Source organism: Coregonus lavaretus, assembly GCF_964263955.1.
Source record: "Coregonus lavaretus genome assembly, chromosome: 34".
Taxonomy (NCBI): Eukaryota; Metazoa; Chordata; class Actinopteri; order Salmoniformes; family Salmonidae; genus Coregonus; species Coregonus lavaretus.
Window position 1 is genome coordinate 2,539,189 of NC_140021.1, and position 22,290 is coordinate 2,561,478.

The window sequence follows — 22,290 nt, forward strand, 5'->3', positions numbered from 1 at the left end:
ATAGTCAATTTATTTCAATGATGGGACATGATATTGTTAAAACATTTCCTGATAGGTACATGGAGTAAAGACACTATGTCAGTGATAGAAGACCTACCTTAGGTCCTGGAGGGCCAGGTATCTCAATAGGACCCTGTGGAAAGCACCAGATAAAAATGAATCATACTTATTTTCATATTAATATAATACTTATGAGCAAAAAAGTCCCAGCAGGTCCATAAAAAAACCACTCTTTGTGTTCGAACCTGAATACTTCTGGGCATCACTGCCCCAAAGCCACCCAGTTCCCCAGATCCCTTTGTGTCGTGCAAACAGCATACAGTCAATGACAACTGGTGTGTGGTAATGAGCCATCGGGCACAAAATGGCCGCCGGGCATCACTAAGGTGGGTGATACACATTGGCAGAGAGGTAGAGGCGAAGCGAGAGGGTGAGATAAGAATGCAACATATGTAGAGTGTGTTGATGACCCTCTAACAGACAGGACAGCTGAGTTGAGTGAAATCATACCTCCAGGTCCAAGCTGAAGCCCCGTCCTGGGGGTCCCGGTAGCCCAGGGGGCCCCCTCAGGCCCGGCTTCCCCTCTGGTCCCTCTGAGCCGGGCAGACCTGGGAACCCTGCAGCACCTGGCTCCCCCTGTGAGAGAAACACAAATGGTTCAGTCCAAAAACCACCTCAAGCAGCATACATTATTACAACGCCTGTGTTTGCATATGTGAAGGAACTGGATTGGTCTAAGTATTATGGAGGAGACTCCCACTAAGCCCATTGGAAGGCTAGGTGGAGGCATCACAGTAGCTTAGACCAATCTTTTCCTTCAGATCTGCATACACTGATGGAGAAGGGGCTAGATGTTGTTTTTGGAGCATACAGTCTTCTATTTATTTGGTTCTGTTTATTAGCAGTAATTATCCCTGGCTTCATATATGGGGACCAGCTGTATTTGGGTTGATTAGTGGTTAAAAGCCGATGTGGTTTTTAGGGTCACTTCTAGGTTGGGGAGTAATGGAGTAGCGTGACTCAAACTTTACCTTTGGTCCATGTGTTCCGCTCAGACCCGGCTCACCCTGTCAAAGAAAATGTTTCAATCGAATTAAATCCCATGTTATTCAAGAAGCCCTTTTTTACAATCACTACACAGGATATCAGAGGTCTACATTCATCAGTCGTACCTTCTCTCCTCTCTCGCCAGCTGGACCAGGGTACCCATCATTCCCATCAAACCCCTGGGAAATAGAGCAATCACTTAGATTAGATGTGTTTCTCCGTAACGTATTTCTGTTCAGTATGGGATCACTCCTATTGTCAGATTCTATTTGACTGAGAAGTGTCTGATTTGACAGCACATTTAGACTGTGGCTTTACTCCATCTGCTAATTTAGAAATAATTACCTATTCAGAAGAGCCACAGCTCAATTCATAGTTTCAAAATGACAACTAAGATGAGATAAATGTCCTGTAAGTAGTAAGGTATGTCCTTTCACACAGTTAGTCAAAGCCTCCTGCATTCCCACGTCAAAAGGCAGATTTTCCCCAACGATGCAGCTATGGGAGAGATCCCATGTTTCATGAGAAGTGTTCAGCTGCAGTCAGAAGCCATTATGTCACTGAGTGAAGATTAAACTGCTGCTTCATCGCTTCTTAGCCTTTCCATACGAGACTCTTAAGATCTTTGTCTCCACTGGTCCATTGGTAACGGTCTTACTGTACTTTGTGAATCGTATCGTGAAACAAACTTAAAAAGGTTTCTCAACAGATTAGGCGAGAGATCATTGACCTGAGCAACAACATTCCATAATCTGTCATTCAGGCTGTTAAGCAATATTCAGGCTGGTAGGCAATATCTCATCACTGGGAAAGTAGGCATAAACACTGTCAAATCCCATGAAATAGATTGTGACGTGTTGTGGAAAGATGACTGTGAAATCCCTGTAGTTCACCAAAGAAGAGGTTGATTGGAGTACATGTTGGGGTGGATTTGACACACAAATGCCATATGGTTTGATGAAACAGTCAAACAGTGTGTATCTACAGATTTACAGGCTGTCTGGAGCCAAGCCAAGTAATCAGGTCTCTGTGAGAAGTTGGGAACTGGGACTGCATTATCACAAGGGGCAACTGTCAACACTGTCGAGGTACAAATCACCTTTAACCACAGATCTAGGATCAGATTACCCAACCAGCTACCTCCGATCCAGGGCTGGAAAAAAAAGACCTGACCCTGTATCAGTGGATAACACCAGCTTTGACCTACTCTGTCAAACACGGAGGGCTGGAATTCCCAGAGTGCCCCGTGATCAAGGTCCCTGGCGTTGAACAGGCGAGGAGTCAGAGCTGTGCGCTTGTTCTAAGGAGGGCAGGCCAGGCAGCTTCTAGTGTGTGGTGCAGGCTCGGCCACACACAGAGAGAGAGAGGGACGTAGGACGCTGGCTGGGATTGTGTTTACCGTCACAAAGGGGAGAAGACTTGCTTATAAACACAGTGTTCCTTTTACAGACTGTTCCAAAAGAGAACTTCAAAGAGCTGGTGTCTAAGTGATGTCACTCCTGTGTTCTTTTTAGATTGATTAACAAACATGCAACACTAATAAAACGTCCCTCTTTTTTCATGTTTACAAACATGGCTAAGGCAGGGTTTTAAACTCCAGTATAGGGGTTTGACCCCATTATATAACCACATCAGTCGTTAACAAACGTAATTCAATTCGTGATTAAAAGTCAAATTCCAATGCACTTTTTGAAACAGCTACAAATCAAGCTGTAATATTTAGGCACACGTCATGCCTCCATGCCTATGTCAACAGCCCTCCTCCCCCAAGTCACCACTGGGCATCATCAAATGCATTACAAGTTGTCAAGGCAACCCAGATCGGTGTCACCAGGGTCCAGCTCCGTGGTGACCTCACCATGGTGACAGCTACTCTGGGTGCCTCAGTCGTCCGTTAAATCACTCACAAACATTGGGCCTCCGGAACCTTCTGGGCTTAACCAAGCAGAACAAATTGCAGGGTTGTGGGGGAAATATGGGATATCCAAATGGTTACCAGGAATCTCTTGTCATGTAGCGGTCAGAGCTGTGTTAGAAGGTTGCCGCTGGGCTTGACAAACCTCTGGCAGACACCTGGGGTTTAATGCTTTATCTGGCAGACACCTGGGGTTTAATGCTTTATCTGGCAGACACCTGGGGTTTAATGCTTTATCTGGCAGACACCTGGGGTTTAATGCTTTATCTGGCAGACACCTGGGGTTTAATGCTTTATCTGGCAGACACCTGGGGTTTAATGCTTTATCTGGCAGACACCTGGGGTTTAATGCTTTATCTGGCAGACACCTGGGGTTTAATGCTTTATCTGGCAGACACATGGGGTTTAATGCTTTTGATTATCTGGCAGACACCTGGGGTTTAATGCTTTATCTGGCAGACACCTGGGGTTTAATGCTTTATCTGGCAGACACCTGGGGTTTAATGCTTTTGATTATCTGGCAGACACCTGGGGTTTAATGCTTTATCTGGCAGACACCTGGGGTTTAATGCTTTTGATTATCTGGCAGACACCTGGGGTTTAATGCTTTATCTGGCAGACACCTGGGGTTTAATGCTTTTGATTATCTGGCAGCGCTTTGTTCTAAGAAATTAATTTGCAAAGCTCTCACACACACACACAAACACACACACACTCACAGAGAGAGAGAGAGACACACGGAGCTACAGACACACAGAGAGAGACACACACACACACCTCACCAGACCCAGAACCAGACCAAGCTGCCTTACAGACCTCTGATAGGACCAGACCTATTAAACCACTCCAGCATCACCTGAAACAGAGGCCTGGTGAGTTATGTACAACGGGACTTAAACACCACCAGAGAGCTAAGTTGAGTCTACAATACAGTTTTAGATGTCTCCTTCAAACGTGGGTTCATGACACGGTGGGTTGGAATGTACCAACGCTGACCTCCCCACGGGGGTGCTATAACAGCTACTTAATTGGCACTTAGAACTACAACTGCTAGATGGATGGCGCCATTTTACCACTCACCGGCTTTAACGGTACAAGTGAGAGTGAGTGAGTTTCACTAAAGTGTTCGGTGACTCACCGGCAGTCCAGGTTTACCCATCTCTCCATCCTTCCCGTTTTCCCCGGGAGCCCCAGGGGACGCAGAGAGGCCCTCATATGAACCTGGGGGGCCAGGCAGCCCAGGGGGGCCAGGTGGACCAGGAGGACCCTGGATGAAGAAAATAAACAAAACAAAAAAACATTAATGCTAACAAATAACATGAGACAGCTGTCATAATGCATGAATGCTAAAGCTAACTGTGTGTACCCAGATGGTGTTTGTGGCTGTAGTCAGAGAGCATAACAACAGCAGGTGTGGATTCTAGGGTTTTGAAAAGGATGACCACTCACTGTCATAATCTCTGTGTCTCCGTCAAAGTACTCAAAGCCTGAGCCGTCCACACCGTTCTGCAAACCACATACGCTTACAATGAATGAATGAACTGATGAATCAATGAAAACAACCAATCAATCAACCAACTAATTCTTCCAATCCATCTATTCACATCCAGGTGTGGTTCATTCCACACTTACATACCGGGGATCTGGATGAGTTGGGTCGGCCCGGTGGCCCAGGAGGTCCGGGGGAACCAGGTTTGCCCACTCCAGGATCACCCTTCAGGGGTCAACAAGACACACAATCAAGGGTCAAGGGTCAAACACAACAACCAACTACAACAGTGTTTCTCAATCCATTACCTGGGGGAACCCTTGGTGCATATTTTTGTTCTGGCCCAGCACTAACACAACGGATTCAATTAATCGCCAGCCCTTGATTAGTTGAATCAGGTGTGTCGGTGCTGGGCAAGAGCAAAAATGTGCAATGCAATGAAGTCGAGCACTGCTGAACTATTCAGTGACAGTGGAGCTAAAACCTGTAGGCCACTAGAACATCATGTACCGTCTGCAGCAGTGAAAGGGGGTTATACAGTATGCGATGTTGCACCTTGTCTCCTTTGGGACCGGGATCACCTGGCAAGCCTGGGAATCCCTGAACTCCAGTTTCTCCCTGTGGTAGGAACACAGCAAGTGAGGATTATCAACATGAGAAATGGCTGATGGGTTGAAACATATAAAGATATCCACATGGGTTGTGTACAGTACTGCAGGCTTTCTAAGAATGATTGGTGGATTGACAGGAGTTGGAGACTGGATTCATGTGTGGCCCTTCCTTCCAGAGTTATATCACTCCATAAACACAGTGTTCAAAGAGATCATCCACCCGGTTTTCACTACGACACTTATCTAATCCCCTCTGAAGCACCTTTATGACTCATGAGGCTGCGCGCACACACACACACACACACACACACACACACACACACACACACACACACACACACAAACACAGACACACACGTAGACACACACAGACAGAACCGCATACAGATGTACCCCACATGTGAGCAGCACCTCATATCCCTTCCCACAGAGGTCAGGACCTGGGCTTCAGAGTTTATCAAGCCCACAGGTGGGCAGGTGCTAACGTTCCACCGATAGAAACGCACAGAGCAGATCAAAGACCCATTGATGTCCAGGGATGTGAGTTGTAAATAAACAATGACTCAACTTTCCTCATTTTTGTAAAACATTTCCAAATGAATTCATCCCCCTTTCCTCCATAGTTGGCTTAGTCTGGTGGACACGTGTGTGGTATTACCACGGGGGGCCAGTATGAAAAAAATAAAAATAATGAAAAATAAATAAATAAATATTTAAGAGCGACTGCTAAATGACTAAAATGTATTGGCTGTGTGTGCCTAAGCAGCTGTGGTGTGTTTACAGTGGAATGAGAACAGTCGTGTTCTTGAGAAAGAAAGAGGGTGGGAGTTATTATATATAGCAGAACAACAGAGTCAAGTCTCTGTTATGTATTGTGTACCGTAGGGACTATTGGTTGGAGATTAAGAATACAATACAAATTCTGAAACTATTCAGTACACTATTGTATAGAAAAATAGTTTAATTCCCACAGTGCAGTAGGACTATAGCGATCTAAGCTCAGAGATGTTTAAGTCTAGTAATGATGAATGTTTGAAGTGCTAAGGAATGAAAGATTCTGGCTGTGGGCATAAAACCACGTAAATGGGCCATTAAAATGAGGGCAATAGCAGAATTACAGAGAGAGACCACCAATGGAACTGAACTATATTGGTGAAAAATATGCCTGGCCGACCAAACCACACAAATGGAAAGAATAGCATGTTCTCGATGTGAGACAGAGAAATAAAGAATTCTGTCCTATCGCCCTGCCAACTGCCGAGCTCCTACTGTACGATGTGAAGCATGACAAATCAGGCTGGCTGGTTGGTGTTTGGCAGGGCACTGTCTAGGACTCAGAGAGAACGAACGAATCGACCGTAACCAGATACAATCGTGATTTGCAATTACGCCCAATTACAATTACAGCGCTGATAAACATGACCAAATAAGGGGTGAAGGGAGGGGACGTTGCGGTAACAACCAGGTTCTTACTGGCTGGCCGTCATTGCCGGGTTCTCCGGGTGTTCCTGCTGGTCCTGGGGGCCCCTGGGGGCCCCTGGGTCCCGGCACTGCCTCAGAGAAGCCATTGCTTGAGGGACTGTGTGGGCCTGGAGGTCCGGGGAAGCCAGGGGGGCCGGCTGGTCCTGGGTCTCCTCGCTCTCCTTTCTGACTGGAAGTCCCCTGGAGGGATAGAGAGAGAGTCACACCATGAGAACATGAAGTGTGGTAGTATGGTATATTGGCAACCAATGATTTGTTTGATGGCTGGTCAGGTACTATCAATGATATGTATTAACCCTAGATGACTGACAGTGGGTGATGTATTAAAGCCACTGCACAGCCATTTAGTTACTCCTCTGTAACTAAGCAGGTAGCTTAGTGGTTAAGAGCGTTGTGCAAGTAACCGAAAGGTCGCTGGTTTTAATCCCCGAGCCGACTAGGTGAAAAATCTGTCAATGTGCCTTTGAGCAAGGCACTTAACCCTAATTGCTCTGGATAAGAGTGTCTGCTAAAATGTAAAAAAAAAAGTTGTTGGAAGCTATAGAAATGCATTTATTAATGTCTACATTCATTTTTGACAAGTATATTCTATTGCAGACACCTTAATGCACACTTTTAAATCATTTTAAGTGAACTGAACAAAAAATAAATAATGTAAAAACATAGTACTCATTTTACCGTCCCCTCTACAACAAAATACTTAAATACATGTAATTTTGTCCTTGAAACATATGATTTAAATACTGTAGAATTCCATTAATTCTTATGGAGGATTCTTCTTCTGCGGGGTACCAATATAGCGACCGGTGGTTTCAAAGCCTCTCATTGGCCGTTACATAGCATCAGCGATCCGGGGTTTAAACACATCAGTGGGTACTATAGAGCAGGTAACACACTACAGGTCCTCATACTCACACTCCTTGGTCTATAGGCTGCATCCGCAGTCCGACTTGGTTCTGTGGCCAAAGATACAAAATACTCAATACACATGTATATGGCTCTGTGCCTCACCATGTTCTATCGCCCCCTGGTGGCTCTTCATTTCAACACCACAAGGGATTATAATAATAATAATAATAATAATATATTCATGCAGTGTTATGTACAGTCTACCTCCATGTCTCTCTCTCTCCCTCACATCTCTCACATCTCTCACATCTCTCACATCTCTCACCTGCCACACATCTCTCACCTCTCTCAGCGGTCAGCTCCACGTCCTGACCCGAGATCTCATCAGCATCCTCATCGTCACTGGGCGACGCCTCTGTTGGAGGGGCACGCACAGGTGTGCTCTCTGGTTCCTCTGGCTGAGAGGGTAGGGGGAGGTAGGGGGAGTTAGGGGAGGTAGGGGGAGGTAGGGGGAGGTAGGGGGAGGTAGGGGAGGTAGGGGGGAGGTAGGGGGGGTAGGGGGAGGTAGGGGAGGTAGGGGGAGGTAGGGGGAGGTAGGGGGAGGTAGGGGGAGTTAGCGGGAGGTAGGGGGAGGTAGGAGGAGGTAGGGGGAGGTAGGAGGAGGTAGGGGGGAGGTAGGGGGAGGTAGGGGAGGTAGGAGGAGGTAGGGGGAGGTAGGAGGAGGTAGGGGGAGGTAGGGGGAGGTAGGAGGAGGTAGGGGAGGTAGGGGGAGGTAGCGGGAGGTAGGGGGAGGTAGGAGGAGGTAGGAGGAGGTAGGGGAGGTAGGGGGAGGTAGGGGGAGTTAGCGGGAGGTAGGGGGAGGTAGGAGGAGGTAGGAGGAGGTAGGGGAGGTAGGGGGAGGTAGGAGGAGGTAGGGGGAGGTAGGGGGAGGTAGGAGGAGGTAGGGGGAGGTAGCGGCGAGAGAGGGGTGTTGGGGGTCAGATTTAAAAGGATGCATCCTTTGAACATACAACTATAGCCAGGTTTACCAAGTTCTGCAAGATGGGTTTGGTTACCGCCCTATGGTTATAGGTAGCTGAGCATGAGTCAACAAAGCTCAACTAGGTCATCCAATGGAATTCAATGAAAGATGCACTATGCAGAAATCGCTCCGCCATTTCCTGGTTGCTTAAATTCTAATAGTTTGCCTAATTTCAGTTTATGTGACAAAACACGCAAGCATAGTGTGAAGAATCATTGTACCATCTAAACCACTGTGAAATATATTTTCAATAACCAAAAATACTGTATTTTCAGCTGTTTGAAGCAGGTGTACAAAACCTAACGTAAAAGATGCAAAAAACAAAACTTGAAGAATGAGAAGCATTGAAATAGCGCCAATAGAACAGATCATTGAACTTGCTTTCAATGAGAAATGACAGATCTATAAGACACATTTTGTACGTGAAGTTGGTCGGGTCGCCCACAAAGTTACATATAGCAACTTTAAATTCAAACAACGTTTTATTTTCCTGAGAGGGAACCTCGTGTGGTGACGGATTGGTACAAAAAAACAGAAGTCAAAACACGTACAGTAATAAAAGTTCTAACTGCACAATCACAGATTTAAAAAAACTACTTCTATAAGTTATTACATATCATGGTTGCTAAGGCTTTCACATGTTTTTCCTAGAAAATCCTCAAATATGGAATGTTAGCGTGAATTATTATTATACAAAGCATTGTTGCTAAGGATTTGCATTTCGGTATCCAAGCGACCCTAGAATTTGTAATGTTTGGTTAATTTGTTGCCATGATTACTTGTTGCATATTCTGAATGTACTTTCAGTCCTCACTGGGCAAGCTTCAGATGCTTCAGATTACTTTTCGCTCTCTCTCTCTCTCTGGCGGATTGCTACAGAATGTATTTTTAACAACCTTCATCAACTCTTGAGATCTAATTCTGAACCAAAGCTTGATAATGTTTGCCACCATTGGAAAGTTTGAGGTTGTGATCTTCACCATTAGCGGAAATAAGAGTGAGAGTGAGAGTGAGAGTGTGAGTGATTTTTGATGTAGTTGCCTCTCCCATGTCTATGCAGGAGTTTTACAGATCTGTTGTGGATTCATTCCACCAAGAGTTTAACATCACTTTATTGGTCAATTGCACATAAGGTCCAACCAAAAGTTTACTTCCACTTTTAACCCAATCCCTCGGGAAGACACACACATACATACATAAATATACAGGTTTTTGGAGAGGTGCTGCCACACTGGGTGCCCAGGGAGCTGTTGTTTTGCGGGGTTTCAGTGCTCAAGGGCACAAGTATTCAGGTAAGTCTCAGGTAAGTATGTTGAGGTAAGTATGTCAAGGTAAGTATGTTCAGGTTAGATATTCAGGTAAGTATGTTCAGGTAAGTGGGTTCAGGTCAGTATGTCAAGGTAAGTAATCAGGTAAGTATTTAGGTAATTATGTTCAGTTAAGTATTCAGATAAGTATTCAGATATGTTTTCAGGTAATGACGGCTTTGCACACTCTTGGCATTCTCTCAACCAGCTTCGCCTGGAATGCTTTTCCAACAGTCTTGAAGGAGTTCCCACATATGCTTAGCACTTGTTGGCTGCTTTTCCTTCACTCTGCCGTCCGACTCATCCCAAACCATCTCAACCCAAACCATCTCACCTTGGGTTGAGGTCGGGGGATTGTGGAGGCCAGGTCATCTGATGCAGCACTCCATCACTCTCCTTCTTGGTCAAATAGCCCTTACACAGCCTGGAGGTGTGTTGGGTCATTGTCCTGTTGAAAACAAATACTAGTCCCACTAAGCCCAAACCAGATGGGATGGCGTATCGCTTCAGAATGCTGTGGTAGCCATGCTGGTTAAGTGTGCCTTGAATTCTAAATAAATCACAGACAGTGTCACCAGCAAAGCACCCCCACACCATAACACCTCCTCCTCCATGCTTTACGGTGGGAACTACACATGCAGAGATCATCCGTTCACCCACACCGCGTCTCACAATGATCTCCAATTTGGACTCCAGACCAAAGGACATTTCCACCGGTGTAATCTCGTGTTTCTTGGCCCAAGCAGGCCTCATCTTCTTATTGGTGTCCTTTAGTAGTGGTTTCTTTGCAGCAGTTCGGCCTTGAAGGCCTGATTCACACAGTCCCCTCTGAACAGTTGATGTTGAGATGTGTCTGTGACTTGAACTCGGTGAAGCATTTATTTGGGCTGCAATTTCTGAGGCTGGTAACTGTAATGAATTTATCCTCTGCAGCAGAGGTAACTCTGTGTCTTCCATTCCAGTGGTGGTCCTCATGAGAGACAGTTTCATTATAGCACTTGATGGTTTTTGCGACTGCACTTGAAGAAACTTTCAAAGTTCTTGAAATTCCGTATTCACTTACCTTCATGTCTTAAAGTAATGATGGACTGTTGTTTCTCTTTGCTTATTTGAGCTGTTCTTGCCATAATATGGACTAGGTATTTTACCACATAGGGCTATGTTCTGTATACCCCCCCAACACAACACAACACAACTGACTGGCTCAAACGCATTAAGAAGGAAATAAATTCCACAAATTAACTTTTAACAAAGGACACCTGTTAATTGAAATGCATTCCAGGAGACTACCTCATGAAGCTGGTTGAGAGAATGCCAAGAGTGTGCAAAGCTATCATCAAGGGTGGCTATTAGAATAATCTCAAATATAAAATATATTTTGATTCGTTTAACACTTTTTTGGTTACTACATGATTCCATATGTGTTATTTCATAGTGTTGATGTCTTCACTATTATTCTACAATGTAAAAAATAGTAAAAATAAAAATAAACCCTTGAATGAGCAGGTGTTCTAAAACTTTTGACTGGTAGTGTGTGTAAGACCATTACATACAGAAACCATCTGTGATATATAAAATAAAGTGGGAGCATGTGTGTCGTGTGTGTGTGTCTATGTGACAAATTGTATTTGTCACATACACATGTTTAGCAGATGTTATTTGCGAGAAGAAAAAAAACATATGGGGGATTGGAAGTGATGCAGACAATTACTTTGATGGAAGTTACAATCTATCTGCAACCATCACACAGCTGGGGACTGAGTGAGAGAGGGTGAGATAGGAGGCAAGAGAGAAGCTGAGAGAGAGAGGGTGAGAGAGAAGGTGAGAGAGAAGATGAGAGAGAGGGTGAGAGAGTTGAGAGAGAGGGTGAAGGAGAGGGTGAGAGAAAGGGTGAGAGAGAGGGTGAGTGAGAGGGTGAGAGAGAGGGTGAGTGAGAGGATGAGAGAGAAGGCGAGCGAGAAGGTGAGAGAGAGGGTGAGAGAGAAGGTGAGAGAGAGGGTGAGAGAGAAGATGAGAGCGAGGGTGAGAGAGAGGGTGAGAGAGTTGAGAGAGAGGGTGAAGGAGAGGGTGAGAGAGGGTGAGAGAGAAGGTGAGAGAGAAGATGAGAGAAGGTGAGAGAGAAGATGAGAGAAGGGTGAGAGAAAGGGTGAGCGAAAAGGTGAGAGAGGGTGAGATAGATGGTGAGAGAGAAGGTTAGAGAGAGGGTGAGAGAGGGTGAGAGAGAGGGTGAGATGGAGGGTGAGAGAGAAGGCGAGTGAGAAGGTGAGAGAGAGGGTGAGCGCAAAGGTGAGAGAGAGGGTGAGAGAGAAGGTGAGAGAGAGGGTGAGAGAGAGGGTGAGAGAGAAGGTGAGAGAGAAGGTGAGAGAGAGGGTGAGAGAGAGGGTGAGAGAGAAGGTGAGAGAGAGGGTGAGAGGGAGGGTGAGAGAGAGGGTGAGAGAGAAGGTGAGAGAGGGTGAGAGAAGGGTGAGAGAGAGGGCGAGAGAGAGGGTGAGAGAGAAGGCGAGAGAAGGGTGAGAGAAAGGGTGAGAGAGAAGGTGAGAGAGAGGGTGAGATAGATGGTGAGAGAGAAAGTTAGAGAGAGGGTGAGAGAGAGGGTGAGATGGAGGTTGAGAGAGAAGGCGAGCAAGAAGGTGAGAGAGAGAGTGAGCGCAAAGGTGAGAGAGAGGGTGAGAGAGAAGGTGAGAGAGAAGGTGAGAGAGAAGGTGAGAGAGAGGGTGAGAGAGAGGGTGAGAGAGAGGGTGAGAGAGAAGGTGAGAGAGAGGGTGAGAGGGAGGGTGAGAGAGAGGGTGAGAGAGAAGGTGAGAGAGAAGGTGAGAGAGGGTGAGAGAAGGGTGAGAGAGAGGGTGAGAGAGAAGGCGAGAGAGAGGGTGAGAGAGAAGGCGAGAGAGAGGGTGAGAGAGAAGGCGAGAGAGAGGGTGAGAGAGAGAGCGAGAGAGGGTGAGAGAAGGGTGAGAGAGAGGGCGAGAGAGAGGGTGAGAGAGAAGGCGAGAGAAGGGTGAGAGAAAGGGTGAGAGAGAAGGTGAGAGAGAGGGTGAGATAGATGGTGAGAGAGAAAGTTAGAGAGAGGGTGAGAGAGAGGGTGAGATGGAGGTTGAGAGAGAAGGCGAGCAAGAAGGTGAGAGAGAGAGTGAGCGCAAAGGTGAGAGAGAGGGTGAGAGAGAAGGTGAGAGAGAAGGTGAGAGAGAAGGTGAGAGAGAGGGTGAGAGAGAGGGTGAGAGAGAGGGTGAGAGAGGTGAGAGAGAGGGTGAGAGGGAGGGTGAGAGAGAGGGTGAGAGAGAAGGTGAGAGAGGGTGAGAGAAGGGTGAGAGAGAGGGTGAGAGAGAAGGCGAGAGAGAGGGTGAGAGAGAAGGCGAGAGAGAGGGTGAGAGAGAAGGCGAGAGAGAGGGTGAGAGAGAGAGCGAGAGAGAGAGATAAGTAGCAACTATGAGTGTGTAGCCTAACTCAGCGTTTCCCAAACTCGGTCCTGGGTCCTCACCCCTGGGTGCACGTTTTTTTTTTTTTCCCTAGCACTACACAGCTGATTCAAATAACCAACTCATCATCAAGCTTTGATTATTTGAATCAGTTGTGTAGTGCTAGGGCAAATCCCACAATGCACCCTGTGTGGTCCATCCCCCTGAAACACTTTATCTCATCACATTATGTCAGATGATATCCAACCCCTGGTAACGGGAGAGGAAAGCTCATGGGAAATTGGAAGGGAAACTCAACCAAGCATCAGTGAATTAATGTCTAAGCTGTTTTTGACCTTAAGCAGTCTGCTTGGTGTCCATGTGACAGTAGAAGGAACAAAAAAAAAAAGATGACAGGCAGTGTTCAAGGGAAAGTTATAGTGCCAATCTTGCTTATATCTGGGCTGGAGGCCTGCGGTTTTAGTCTGGTGCAATCCTTGTGAATAATGCAGGATCTCCACGAATAGCACAAATAGGGATATGGGATATGTCAACGTTAGATCACTTTTGAGGCATGAAATGTAAGACCAAGACATCTCTCTCCAAATGGGCAGAAGAGGAGGAGTGATTGTAGGATATACAGAGGAGGAGTGGTTATAGGATATACAGAGGAGGAGTGGTTATAGGATATACAGAGGAGGAGTGGTTATAAGATATACAGAGGAGGAGTGGTTATAGGATATACAGAGGAGGAGTGGTTATAAGATATACAGAGGAGGAGTGGTTATAGGATATACAGAGGAGGAGTGGTTATAAGATATACAGAGGAGGAGTGGTTGTAAGATATACAGAGGAGGAGTGGTTATAAGATATACAGGACAACATGCTTTTGGATGCAAAACTCACTCTGAACTTTTATAATATGGGCTACTGAACACTTTAACTGGACTGACCACCTGCTCTGATTCTCCACACATTAGAACACATGCACTCCCTCACGCACGCACGCACGCACGCACGCACGCACGCACGCACGCACGCACGCACGCACGCACAGAAATCAAATCAAATTGTATTTGTCACATACACGTGTTTAGCAGATGTTATTGCGGGTGTAGCGAAATGCTTGTGCTTCTAGCTCCGACAGTGCAGTAATATCTAACAAGTAATATCTAACAATTTCACAACATATACCCAATACACACAAATCTAAGTAAGGAATGGAATTTAAGAATATATAAATTTATGGACAAGCAATGACGGAGCGGCATGGACTAAGATACAGTAGAATATTATAGAATACAGTATATACATATGAGATGAGTAATGCAAGATATGTAAACATTATTAAAGTGACTAGTGTTCCATTTCTTAAAGTGGCCAGTGATTTCAATAGGCAGCAGCAGCCTCTAATGCGCTACTGATGGCTATTTAACAGTCTGATGGCCTTGAGATAGAAGCTGTTTTTCATTCTCTCAGTCCCCGCTTTGATGCACCTGTACTGACCTCGCCTTCAGTTGTCGTACCAGGTGGTGATACGTTCCAACAGGATGCTCTCAATTGTGCATCTGTAAAATTTTGTGAGGGTTTTAGGTGCCAAGCCACATTTCTTCAGCCTCCTGAGGTTGAAGAGGCCTTCTTCACCACACTGTCTGCGTGGGTGGACCATTTAAGTTTGTTAGTGATGTGTACGCGAAGGACCTTGAAGCTTTCCACCTTCTCCACTGCGGTCCTGTCGTTGTGGATAGGGGGGTGCACCGTCTGCTGTTTCCTGAAGTCCACGATCATCTCCTTTGTTTTGTTGATGTTGAGTGAGAGGTTATTTTCCTGGCACCACACTCCCAGAGCCCTCACCTCCTCCCTGAAGGCTGTCTCGTCATTGTTGGTAATCAAGCCTACTACTGTTGTGTCGTCTGCAAACTTGATGATTGAGTTGGAGGCGTGCATGGCCACGCAGTCATGGGTGAACAGGGAGTACAGGAGGGGGCTGAGCACACACCCTTGTGGGGCCCCAGTGTTGAGGATCAGCGAAGTGGAGATGTTGTTTCCTATCTTCACCACCAGGGGGCGGCCCGTCAGGAAGTCCAGGACCCAATTGCACAGGGCGGGGTTGAGACCCAGGGCCACACACACACACATACACATACACACACACACATACACATACACATACACATACACACACACATACACACACACACACACACACACACACACACACACATATACAGTGAGGGAAAAAAGCATTTGATCCCCTGCTGATTTTGTACGTTTGCCCACTGACAAAGACATGATCAGTCTATAATTTTAATGGTAGGTTTATTTGAACAGTGAGAGACAGAATAACAACAAAATAATCCAGAAAAACGCATGTCAAAAATGTTATAAATTGATTTGCATTTTAATGAGGAAAATAAGTATTTGACCCCTTGGCCGTGTGTTTTGGGTCATTGTCATGCTGGAATACCCATCCACGACCCATTTTCAATGCCCTGGCTGAGGGAAGGAGGTTCTCACCCAAGATTTGACGGTACATGGCGCCGTCCATCGTCCCTTTGATGCGGTGGAGTTGTCCTGTCCCCTTAGCAGAAAAACACCCCCAAAGCATAATGTTTCCACCTCCATGTTTGACGGTTGGGATGGTGTTCTTGGGGTCATAGGCAGCATTCCTCCTCCTCCAAACACAGCGAGTTGAGTTGATGCCAAAGAGCTTGATTTTGGTCTCATCTGACCACAACACTTTCACCCAGTTCTCCTCTCAATCATTCAGATGTTCATTGGCAAACTTCAGACGGGCCTGTATATGTGCTTTCTTGAGCAGGGGGACCTTGCGGGCACTGCAGGATTTCAGTCCTTCACGGCGTAGTGTGTTACCAATTGTTTTCTTGGTGACTATGGTCCCAGCTGCCTTGAGATCATTGACAAGATCCTCCCGTGTAGTTCTGGGCTGATTCCTCACCGTTCTCATGATCATTGCAACTCCACAAGGTCTTGCATGGAGCCCCAGGCCGAGGGAGATTGACAGTTATTTTGTGTTTCTTCCATTTGCGAATAATCGCACCAACTGTTGTCACCTTCTCACCAAGCTGCTTGGCGATGGTCTTGTAGCCCATTCCAGCGTTGTGTAGGTTTACAATCTTGTCCCTGACATCCTTGGAGAGCTCTTTGGTCTTGGCCATGGTGGAGTGTTTGGAATCTGATTGATTGATTGCTTCTGTGGACAGGTGTCTTTTATACAGGTAACAAGATGAGATTAGGAGCACTCCCTTTAAGAGTGTGCTCCTAATCTCAGCTCGTTACCTGTATAAAAGACACCTGGGAGCCAGAAATCATTCTGATTGAGAGGGGGTCAAATACTTATTTCCCTCATTAAAATGCAAATCAATGTATGACATTTTTGACACTGCGTTTTTCTGGATTTTTTTGTTGTTATTCTGTCTCTCACTGTTCAAATAAACCTACCATTAAAATGATAGACTGATCATTTCTTTGTCAGTGGGCAAACGTTCAAAATCAGCAGGGGATCAAATACTATTTTCCCTCACTGTATACATTCATACTACACACAAATCACAACTGCTGCTACCAGACTCTTATTAATATAATAATATAATAAATATAATATAATATAATAATAATAATAATATAATAATATCTTATTGTACTGCTCTGTTTATACATTCCCCCGCCCCCCCCCCCCCCCATACATATATACAAGTGTAATATTGGACTATAAATGATTCCTTCCTGTATTATACTGATGCTAAAATGTTTATTCTATTCTACTGATCCATTTACTTTATGTTGGTTAATTATTTCTTATTGTTGTTGCATTGTGGAGAAGGAACCGGCAAGTGAGCATTTTGTTGGAAGATTTATACAATGTGTACCCTGTACATACGACTAATAAAACATACTAATGTAACCAACTCCTCTGCCAGTTAGTTACAGCGGAATAGCCTATGTGTTCTTATCTTAAATGGCTGTGTTGAGACATAGGGGGAGTGGAGCACAGATCCTTCAATGTGTCGGAAAGCAGCTACCATTCGGAAGGAGGATATGCTCTCCTCCCAAGACGCGGTCCAAGAACATCAGGCCAGATCTGGCTGAGCTAGCGGCATTTCTCAGATAGAGAACCTGGCTGAGGGAGGAACGGCATGTTTCCACATCTCCCACCTAATTGGCCCCATTAAGATGAATTGTTTTGTGTTCTGGATGTGCTGTAGATACCCCCCTTTACTGTGTTGGGAGGAGGGATTTAGAAGGTGTAAATATTGCTGACGTATTTTGTAAACTATCCTTGTGGGTTTCATGAAAGTGTGATAGAATATGTGTCTACGTGTACAGGGTTGGGTGTTTCTGTCACTCACCATGGTGTACTCTCTCTCCTCCACTACCTTCTTCAGTTCATCCATAGTTTCTGTGTCATCGAAGGAGTCGTCTCCACTCCCATACCCAGATGCCTGAAAGAGCGTAACAATGGAATTGCTCTAGTAACAACCTTGTTTTTTCATTACATAGCACTTGAGTTATGACTTTGGAATCTCATAAATAGTTTCACATATTCAATAGAAATTGTCGAATGCTTTTCCAAGTAGCAATAACTCAGGCTGATGCATATGGAAATACTTAAAAACAGAGCTAAAAACAGAGAAAAAAAGATAAAGCAACTAAATCATGAATAAAACAACTGGAGTTAAGTGCTGTTTTCACCACAAGCTAATGAATCCGTAAACACGCAGCCCTGTGATGTCCTCCAACCACCACTAGAGGGGGTGATGGTCCCATTCATCATGAGCATGTCAGGTTTAAGGACTGAGTAGGTAGAGGTTCAGCTCATTACCACTGAAGCAGGGTCAGATTTGTTATTTTCAACATCCTGATGGTTTTAGTGTTGGGGGTGTAGAAAACTGATCTTAGATCAGGGGTTAGAGGCAACTTCTACCTCAAACTTCAGTGAACCTTGCAGCTAGCCCATATACAGTGTCTGCTGTTAACCAATAGAAAGCCTCTCCTGGCATCCTTTCTTTTTGATAACTCATCTGAAAATACTTGATAGTTGATAGCTGGAAACCTACCCAGTCTTACCCAGTCCTACCCAGTCCTACCCAGTCCCACCCAGTCCTACCCAGTCCCACCCAGTCCTACCCAGTCCCACCCAGTCTTACCCAGTCCTACCCAGTCTTACCCAGTCCCACCCAGTCCCACCCAGTCCCACCCAGTCTTACCCAGTCCCACCCAGTCCCACCCAGTCTTACCCAGTCCCACCCAGTCCTACCCAGTCCCACCCAGTCCCACCCAGTCTTACCCAGTCCCACCCAGTCCCACCCAGTCCCACCCAGTCTTACCCAGTCCCACCCAGTCCTACCCAGTCCCACCCAGTCCTACCCAGTCCCACCCAGTCTTACCCAGTCTTACCCAGTCTTACCCAGTCCCACCCAGTCCCACCCAGTCCCACCCAGTCCTACCCAGTCCCACCCAGTCTTACCCAGTCCCACCCAGTCCTACCCAGTCCCACCGAGTCTTACCCAGTCTTACCCAGTCCCACCCAGTCTTACCCAGTCCCACCCAGTCCTACCTATTCCCACCCAGTCCCACCCAGTCTTACCCAGTCCTACCCAGTCTTACCCAGTCTTACCCAGTCCTACCCAGCCCTACCCAGTCTTACCCAGTCTTACCCAGTCCTCCCCAGTCTTACCCAGTCCCACCCAGTCTTACCCAGTCCCACCCAGTCCCACCCAGTCCTACCCAGTCTTACACAGTCCCATCCAGTCCTACCCAGTCTTACACAGTCCCATCCAGTCTTACCCAGTCCTCCCCAGTCTTACCCAGTCCCACCCAGTCTTACCCAGTCCCACCCAGTCCCACCCAGTCCTACCCAGTCCTACCCAGTCTTACACAGTCCCATCCAGTCTTACCCAGTCTTACCCAGTCCCACCCAGTCTTACCCAGTCCTCCCCAGTCTTACCCAGTCCCATCCAGTCTTACCCAGTCTTACCCAGTCCCACCCAGTCTTACCCAGTCCCACCCAGTCCTACCCAGTCCCACCCAGTCTTACCCAGTCCTACCCAGTCCTACCCAGTCCTACCCAGTCCCACCCAGTCCCACCCAGTCTTACACAGTCCCATCCAGTCTTACCCAGTCCCACCCAGTCCTACCCAGTCCTACCTATTAGGGCTCAAGTGAAAATAAATTAAGATGCAGTATTGGATTAAGGGGACACACTCACATAGGGGTCGTCCTCTTCACACAGGTCATCTTGGGCTGTGGGGTCTCCTTCAGTAACAGCTGCTGGATATAACCCTGGGGGGGGGGGGGGGGGGGGGGGGGGGTGGGGAGAGGGTTTAAGGCATAATAACACTAGTATACACACTCACAGTAAATGCATGAACCCTTGTGCCCTTGCATGCACACACACGTACCTCAAATGCATGACCTCTCTCACTCTCCACCAGTAACACAAAACACAACCTTTTAGCCAAATTGAAATATCTCAAGTATGGCGAACAGGTACCTCAATCTGACAAGAAGTCTTCTAGACAGCAGCCTTTAAACTGCTATAACAGCACATAGATCACACTAACCACATATATACATTTCACTAACCACGTAGATCCCACTAACCATGTAGATCCCACTAACCACGTAGATCCCACTAACCACATAGATCCCACTAACCACATAGATCCCACTAACCACATAGATCCCACTAACCACATAGATCACACTAACCACATAGATCCCACTAACCACATAGATCACACTAACCACACAGATCAAATCAAGCTTTATTTATACAGACCATTTCAGACATGGATGCAATGCAATGCGCTTCACAAGAAAAAACTAATAAAAAAACTAAAATAAAAACAGAAATATTTAACTAACCACATAGATGACACTAACCACATACAGTGCCTTCAGAAATTATTCACACCCCTTGACTTTTTCACATTTTGTTGTTACAAAGTGGGATTGAAATGGATTTGTCAATGATCTACACAAAATACTCTGTAACATGAAAGTGGAAGAAAAATTCTAACATTTGTAAAAGAAAAATGTCAATACATGTTAGAATCACATTTGGCAGTGATTACAGCTGTGAGTCTTTCTGGGTAAGTCTCTAAGAGCTTTCCACACCTGGATTGTGCAACATTTGCCCATTATTATTTTCAGAAGTCTTAAAGCTAGGTCAAATTGGTTGTTGATCATTGCTAGACATCCATTTTCAGGACTTGCCATAGATTTTTAAAGCATATTTAAGTCAAAACCGTAACTCGGCCACTCAGGAACATTCACTGTCTTCTTGGTAAGCAACTCCAGTGTAGATTTGGCCTTGTGTTTTAGGTTATTGTCCTGCTGAAAGGTGAATTCATCTCCCAGTGTTTGGTGGAAAGCAGACTGAACCAGGTTTTCTTCTAGGATTTTGCCTGTGCTTAGCTCCATTCCATTTATTTTTTTATCCTGAAAAACTCATCAGTCCTTAACGATTACAAGCATACCCATAACATGATGCCGCCACCACTATGCTTGAAAATATGGAGATTGGTACTTAGTAGTGTGTTGTATTGGGTTTGCACCAAACATAACACTTTGTATTCAGGACATGAAGTTAATCGCTTTGCCACATTTTTTGCAGTATTACTTTAGTGCCTTATTGCAAACAGGATGCATGTTTTGGAATATTTTTATTCTGTACAGGCTTCCTTCTTTTCACTCTGTCAATTAGGTTAGTATTGTGGAGTAACTGCAATGTTGTTGATCCATCCTCAGTTTTCTCCTATCACAGCCATTAAACTCTGTAACTGTTTTAAAATCCCTGAGCGATATCTTTGTAGTGACTGGGTGTATTGATACACCATCCAAAGTGTAACTAATAACTTCACCATGCTCAAAGTGATATTTAATGTTTGCAAAAAAAATTTTTGACCCAACTACCAATAGGTGCCCTTCTTTGCGAAGCATTGGAAAGCCTCTCTGGTCTTTGTGGTTGAATCTATGTTTGAAAATTCACTGCTCGACTGAGGGACCTTACAGATAATTGCATGTGAGGGGTAGAGAGATGAGGTAGTCATTCAAAAATCATGTTAAATACTTAAATTGCACACAGAGTGTGTCCATGCAACTTATGATGTGACTTGTTAAGCAATGTTTACTCCTAAACGTATTTAGGCTTGCCATAACAAAGGGGTTGAATACTTATTGACTAAAGACATTTCAGCTTTTCATTTTAGTAAAAAAACATAATTCCACTTTGACATTATAGGGTATTGTGTCCAGTGACAAAAAAATGCAGGCTGTAACACAACAACATGTGGAAAAAAATGGGTGTGAATACTTTCTGAAGGCACTGTAGATCACACTAACCACATGGATCACACTAACAATGACTGTCAGGAGGGTTGCAAATGACCAATGCCATGTTTGACTAATCTGTTTATGGGTCTATCCAGAGGACAAACACCTGTTTTCAATCCAACAAATCTTCTATGAAGCAAAGGAGGGGAGAGGAGAGGAGGGGAGGGAGAAGAGAGGAGAGGAGGGAGAAGAGAGGAGGGAGAGGAGGGAGAAGAGAGGAGGGAGAGGAGGGAGAAGAGAGGAGAGGAGGGGCGGGAGTAGAGAGGAGAGGAGAGGAGGGGATGGGGAGGAGTGGAGGGAGAAGAGAGGAGAGGAGAGGAGAGGAGAGAGGAGAGGAGAGGAGAGGAGAGGAGAGGAGAGGAGAGGAGAGAGAGGAGAGGAGAGGAGAGGAGAGGAGAGGAGAGGAGAGGAGAGGGAGGGAGGAGATGAGGGGAGGGAGAAGAGATGAGGGGAGGGGAGGGAGAAGAGAGGAGAGGAGGGAGAAGAGAGGAAGGGAGAAGAGAGGATAGGAGGGAGAGGAGATGAGGGGAGGGAAAAGAGAGGAGAGGAGGGAGAAGAGGCAAGCTTGACCAATGCCTCCAACACGAGGCAGACATACGGTACAGCTCTGAGCCATGTGGGGTCCGAAATGATTGACACCCTTGATAAAGATGAGCAAAAATGACTGTATAAAATAAATAACTCAAATACTGAGCTATATTGAATGCTCAATTTGTTTAGGAAATTATAGTATTTTATACTAATACAATTGTCAGAAAAATATTTTGTCATCTTTTTTTCTCAAAAGGTAGGGGTCAAAATTATTGACACCCATGTTTT

The 22,290-nt window shown here is 45.6% G+C and overlaps 1 pseudogene across 1 annotated transcript in view; it reads right to left on the minus strand.

Annotated features, from left to right (window-relative positions):
- The window catches only part of LOC311109211, a 43,793-nt pseudogene extending 24,053 nt beyond the window's left edge, over window positions 1–19,740 (minus strand). The window contains exons 1-14 of the transcript XR_014615901.1: window positions 19,720–19,740; window positions 19,343–19,416; window positions 17,484–17,576; window positions 7,737–7,851; window positions 7,460–7,500; window positions 6,536–6,724; window positions 5,007–5,069; window positions 4,599–4,676; window positions 4,412–4,468; window positions 4,101–4,229; window positions 1,173–1,226; window positions 1,032–1,067; window positions 511–636; window positions 98–133 (exon numbers count right to left, since the gene is read on the minus strand). The product of XR_014615901.1 is annotated as an uncharacterized misc_RNA (transcript). The remainder of the gene's footprint in view (window positions 1–97; window positions 134–510; window positions 637–1,031; window positions 1,068–1,172; window positions 1,227–4,100; window positions 4,230–4,411; window positions 4,469–4,598; window positions 4,677–5,006; window positions 5,070–6,535; window positions 6,725–7,459; window positions 7,501–7,736; window positions 7,852–17,483; window positions 17,577–19,342; window positions 19,417–19,719) is intronic.
- Between the last annotated feature and the right edge of the window lie 2,550 nt (window positions 19,741–22,290).